At 40.1% G+C, this 6,000-nt stretch overlaps 6 non-coding genes across 6 annotated transcripts; all 6 read left to right on the top strand.

Moving 5' to 3' along the window:
* The first annotated feature begins 2,562 nt into the window (after nucleotides 1–2,562).
* Nucleotides 2,563–2,634, top strand: trnac-gca. The gene has a single exon. It is a non-coding gene; the product is annotated as a tRNA-Cys (tRNA).
* A 427-nt stretch (nucleotides 2,635–3,061) lies between these two features.
* Nucleotides 3,062–3,133, top strand: trnac-gca. Its single transcript has one exon. It is a non-coding gene; the product is annotated as a tRNA-Cys (tRNA).
* Nucleotides 3,134–3,594: 461 nt separating this feature from the next.
* Nucleotides 3,595–3,666, top strand: trnac-gca. Its single transcript has one exon. It is a non-coding gene; the product is annotated as a tRNA-Cys (tRNA).
* Nucleotides 3,667–4,315: 649 nt separating this feature from the next.
* trnac-gca lies at nucleotides 4,316–4,387 on the top strand. Its single transcript has one exon. It is a non-coding gene; the product is annotated as a tRNA-Cys (tRNA).
* A 649-nt stretch (nucleotides 4,388–5,036) lies between these two features.
* On the top strand, nucleotides 5,037–5,108 carry trnac-gca. The gene has a single exon. It is a non-coding gene; the product is annotated as a tRNA-Cys (tRNA).
* A 649-nt stretch (nucleotides 5,109–5,757) lies between these two features.
* trnac-gca lies at nucleotides 5,758–5,829 on the top strand. Its single transcript has one exon. It is a non-coding gene; the product is annotated as a tRNA-Cys (tRNA).
* Nucleotides 5,830–6,000: the final 171 nt, after the last annotated feature.

Below are 6,000 nucleotides of genomic sequence, written 5' to 3'. Positions count from 1 at the left end.
TCCAGGTTAAAAAATATGAAGTTACCCTTTAACTGTAATTACCGTTTAACTGTCAATTGTCGGCTAAACTTTACTGTCACGAAACCAATCGTTGTCACATGAACGGTGCGTTGTTATATTATGTATTTTCACTTCCAGAGTAGTAGCTTTGAGTGTGTAATATTGACACGGATGTGTTAACGGTTGAAAACCCGGTCCGACTACATAGTGTGAAATAACAGCCAAAAAGCTAAATAAATGCGTTGTGATACCATTCAAAATGACTTAACAAATTGCCGTGACCAGGCTGCTCTGACACACTCCATCCATTTCTGTGTGTGATATAAGAAGATGTGTCCAATCGGACAGATCAATGCCTCTGCTCCTCATCCTCTCTCTATCCAGATAATGGGGTTTAATGGGGCCGGTCCCCTGAGAGCCATCCATTATGAGATGGGATGGGGTGGGGGGGTTGCTCCAGGATGGAGGTGGGGTGTCCGCCATGTGTTAGTTTTGTGACAGAAACTCTGTCATAATATAATCAGCGTATTTGATTGGCAGGGCCAAATTGTGGTATTAATCAGAGTAAGGTTACACTGCAGACCATCTGCACATGGACTGAGAAGTCCCCACCTCTGTCACTCCGTACAGAAAATCAATATGCACTCAATGGACAGACGGTTGGGTGTCTTCTGTCTTACATTTGAACATCACAAAACTGAACTCTTCTTGAAGTGGCACTGCTGATTAGATTTCTGTCTTAATGTCCCACAGATATTAAATTGCATTTTTTTATCTGCTACAGCAACATATTTCCTATTTGAGAAGAAAATCAGAAACCAAAAGGAAGACATTCATATTTTTTGGTTTCATAATAGCGCGCCGTCAGTTGCATTCAACAGAATACCATGTAATATTCATCTCAAGTAGATGGAGACCCTATATCGATGACGCCAATCAAATCTTGCATAAAGCTGTAATGTCAGTGTTAACTCTAACCAGGATGTGTTTGTGCTTTAACTGAACCAAACCACCACAGTAACCACCATAGTGCCGTCACATCATAAAACTTTTTTTATATAATATTATATAATCATTTTTTTTTTTTCAACAATGATTTGTTGATGTTTTGGACAGCACAGCCAAAACATGTTGTCTTATCTAATGGGGGCGTCAGATTAGAAGAGACTTCTGGTAGTTCTAAAGGGCATGGAGACATGAGATATTTTTTTTCATTTAATGAGGAGGAATCTTTAATACAAACAGTAGACCCTATACCGTCATTGCAGAATTGTACACTGAAATAGGAAACTGTTGCACTGACATACAGAATGAATAATATGTACTTTCATGTTCTCAGAATTGAGTAAAATTTGAGAATACATTACAGCCAATTCTATTTGTTATAGTCCGTATTCTGAATGTTTATCTGAATTCTCTTTATTAAGTTTAGCCCTTAAATCCAACAAAGTAATTATTGTAGGGGAGATTGAAATTAAAGACTTATTTCCACTGAATCTTTTATTATCAAGACATTTTTAATAACTTTAAAAATCTTATTACACAACTATACGCCATTAGGTAAAAGTTTGTACAGTAGATGTCTATCTGATAATGCTGTAGCTAAATTTAAGGAAGTCAGTCCATCAGCATTTAATTCACTGCCATGCCTCAATATAACAGAGGACCCTGTTAGTCCCTCCCTAATTGATCATTTTATAGACAGTGCTTTGGGCCAGCTGCAAACAACACTGGACTCTGTTGCTTCAAATTAAAACAAGCCTCACGAAAACTTGAAAGTTATGGCGTTCAACCAATCTGGAAGAATGTTGTTCAGAGTCAAGACAGTCTGAGGGCTTATAGGAAGGCCCTCAAAAAATGCCAGAGCAGCCTATTACTCATCATTACCAGAGGAAAATAAGAACAACCCAAGGTTTCTTTTCAGCACTGTAGCCAGGCTGCCAGATAGTCAAAGCTCTATTGAGCTGTGAATGTAACTATACATGTATGTATGTTTGAATGCTATTAGAGGTAAAATTCATCACCTCCTGACCTCATCCTGTACCGATTTATCTTCAAACACAGGAACAGATGTAAACCTTGAAATATATTTGGACTGCTTTTTATCTTCACCAATTAACTTTTTTACTTCAGTTAAGATGTCTCTCTTAGACCCCATCTCAAGTGACTACTTAAAAAAGCTTGAAAAGCTCTAAAAAGTCCTGAGATAACTTATGTTATGGTAGAGTTTGTGTAGATGAGCAAAATTGGGCTAGGGCAGAAACATGGTCCACGTAAGTACACGTACGTCAAAGATTTGAGTTATGCAGGATTGTTGTGTGGACCACGTTTCTGCCCTTAGTGTTGAAATCCTTTGGAATTAACATGAATTTAGATGTGCATTTATTGATGAAAATTAGTACTTCTTTTATCTGCCTTTCATACAGGAGATGAGTTTTGGATACTTGAAAAGGTCATGAAAACTTTTAATCAGATGTGGGCACAGACCGTGATTTTGACACCACGGTGGAGGACCAGCCATTGTTTTGCTGCACAATAAGCATATTCAGCATGTGCTATGTGGGGGGTATAGCTCAGTGGTAGAGCATTTGACTGCAGATAAAGAAGTCCCCAGTTCAAATCTGGGTACCCCCTACACAGGTGCAGTGTGCAGGCAGTTATCTCTATGATAGTGGTTGTCTTTGATTCCCACTTTCAAGCTTTGTTCTCTTACTAACTTACAGAGTTTGCATAGGTGAGCAAAACAGGAGTAGGGCAGAAACATGGTCCACATAAGTACATGTAAGTAGATGCTTTTAGCTATGCAGGATCGTTGTGTTGACCAAATTTCTGCCCTCCATTGACATCCATTGTAATTAACGTGAATTCAGATGTGCCTTTATCGAAGATGACAATGAGTACTTTTTTAAGTTGCTCTTAACACAGGAGATGAGGTTTGGATACTTGAAAAAGGTCATGAAAACTTTTAATCAGATGTGGGCGCAGACCGTGATTTTAACACCACGGTGGAGGACCAGCCATTGTTTAGCTGCACAATAAGCATATACTGCACATGGTATGTGGGGGTATAGCTCAGTGGTAGAGCATTTGACTGCAGATCAAGAGGTCCCCAGTTCAAATCTGGATGCCCCCTACACAAACGAAGTGTGCTGGCTGTCATCTTTATAATCGTGGTTGTGTTTGATTCCCACCTTCAAGCATTGAGGTCTTACTAACTTGTATAGAGTTTGCGTGGGTGAGCAAACTGGAATAGGGCAGAAACATGGTCCAAGTTGGTTGGTGTTGCCCTGGCCTTCAGCAGCACTGCAAGGAATCTCTGAATTATCTTAACTCACGATATATGCTTTAATGCCCACATAATGGACCAGCCCTTAGAAATCCATTGTAATTAAGGTGAATTCAGATGTGCCTTTATTGAAGATGACAATGAGTACTTCTTTTAGTTGCTCTTAAAACAGGAGATGAGTTTTGGATACTTGAAAAAGGTCATGAAAACTTTTAATCAGATGTGGGCACAGACCGTGATTTTAACACTACGGTGGAGGACCAGCCATTGTTTAGCTGCACAATAAGCATATACAGCACTTGGCATGTGGGGGTATAGCTCAGTGGTAGAGCATTTGACTGCAGATCAAGAGGTCCCCAGTTCAACTCTGGGTTCCCCCTACACAAATGAGGTGTGCAGGCTGTTATCTTTATAATCGTGGTTGTGTTTGATTCCCACCTTCAAGCATTGAGGTCTTACTAACTTGTATAGAGTTTGCGTGGGTGAGCAAACTGGAATAAGGCAGAAACATGGTCCAAGTAAGTTCAACAAGTAAAAGCTTAAAGGTAAGGCAGAAGCATGATCCACAAAAGTGTAGATAGAAGCTTTGAGCAAAGCAGGATAGTTTTGTGGACCATGTTTGGATGACCCACAACTTCCTTATAGTAAACTCATACAAAGATTACCCCAAACACCTCCAAAGTTGATTATCTAAAGATATAGTTACTCTGGCTGGTGTTGCCCTGGCCTTCAGCAGCACTGTAAGGAATCTCTGAATTATCTTAACTCAGGATATATGCTTTAATGCCCACATAATGGACCAGCCCTTAGAAATCCATTGTAATTAAGGTGAATTCAGATGTGCCTTTATTGAAGATGACAATGAGTACTTCTTTTAGTTGCTCTTAAAACAGGAGATGAGTTTTGGATACTTGAAAAAGGTCATGAAAACTTTTAATCAGATGTGGGCACAGACCGTGATTTTAACACCACGGTGGAGGACCAGCCATTGTTTAGCTGCACAATAAGCATATACAGGACTTGGCATGTGGGGGTATAGCTCAGTGGTAGAGCATTTGACTGCAGATCAAGAGGTCCCCAGTTCAAATCTGGGTGCCCCCTACACAAATGAGGTGTGCAGGCTGTTATCTTTATAATCGTGATTGTGTTTGATTCCCACCTTCAAGCATTGAGGTCTTACTAACTTGTATAGAGTTTGCGTGGGTGAGCAAACTGGAATAAGGCAGAAACATGGTCCAAGTAAGTTCAACAAGTAAAAGCTTAAAGGTAAGGCACAAGCATGATCCACAAAAGTGTAGATAGAAGCTTTGAGCAAAGCAGGATAGTTTTGTGGACCATGTTTGGATGACCCACAACTTCCTTATAGTAAACTCATACAAAGATTACCCCAAACACCTCCAAAGTTGATTATCTAAAGATATAGTTACTCTGGCTGGTGTTGCCCTGGCCTTCAGCAGCACTGTAAGGAATCTCTGAATTATCTTAACTCAGGATATATGCTTTAATGCCCACATAATGGACCAGCCCTTAGAAATCCATTGTAATTAAGGTGAATTCAGATGTGCCTTTATTGAAGATGACAATGAGTACTTCTTTTAGTTGCTCTTAAAACAGGAGATGAGTTTTGGATACTTGAAAAAGGTCATGAAAACTTTTAATCAGATGTGGGCACAGACCGTGATTTTAACACTACGGTGGAGGACCAGCCATTGTTTAGCTGCACAATAAGCATATACAGCACTTGGCATGTGGGGGTATAGCTCAGTGGTAGAGCATTTGACTGCAGATCAAGAGGTCCCCAGTTCAAATCTGGGTGCCCCCTACACAAATGAGGTGTACAGACTGTTATCTTTATAATCGTTGTTGTGTTTGATTCCCACCTTCAAGCATTGAGGTCTTACTAACTTGTATAGAGTTTGCGTGGGTGAGCAAACTGGAATAAGGCAGAAACATGGTCCAAGTAAGTTCAACAAGTAAAAGCTTAAAGGTAAGGCACAAGCATGATCCACAAAAGTGTAGGTAGAAGCTTTGAGCAAAGCAGGATAGTTTTGTGGACCATGTTTGGATGACCCACAACTTCCTTATAGTAAACTCATACAAAGATTACCCCAAACACCTCCAAAGTTGATTATCTAAAGATATAGTTACTCTGGCTGGTGTTGCCCTGGCCTTCAGCAGCACTGTAAGGAATCTCTGAATTATCTTAACTCAGGATATATGCTTTAATGCCCACATAATGGACCAGCCCTTAGAAATCCATTGTAATTAAGGTGAATTCAGATGTGCCTTTATTGAAGATGACAATGAGTACTTCTTTTAGTTGCTCTTAAAACAGGAGATGAGTTTTGGATACTTGAAAAAGGTCATGAAAACTTTTAATCAGATGTGGGCACAGACCGTGATTTTAACGCCACGGTGGGGGACCAGCCATTGTTTAGCTGCACAATAAGCATATACAGGACTTGGCATGTGGGGGTATAGCTCAGTGGTAGAGCATTTGACTGCAGATCAAGAGGTCCCCAGTTCAAATCTGGGTGCCCCCTACACAAATGAGGTGTGCAGGCTGTTATCTTTATAATCGTGATTGTGTTTGATTCCCACCTTCAAGCATTGAGGTCTTACTAACTTGTATAGAGTTTGCGTGGGTGAGCAAACTGGAATAAGGCAGAAACATGGTCCAAGTAAGTTCAACAAGTAAAAGCTTAAAGGTAAGG

This window comes from Sander lucioperca, chromosome 6, assembly GCF_008315115.2.
Source record: "Sander lucioperca isolate FBNREF2018 chromosome 6, SLUC_FBN_1.2, whole genome shotgun sequence".
Lineage (NCBI taxonomy): Eukaryota > Metazoa > Chordata > Actinopteri > Perciformes > Percidae > Sander > Sander lucioperca.
The sequence above is the reverse complement of the archived record's forward strand: the minus strand, read 5'-3'. Positions and strand labels throughout refer to the sequence as shown.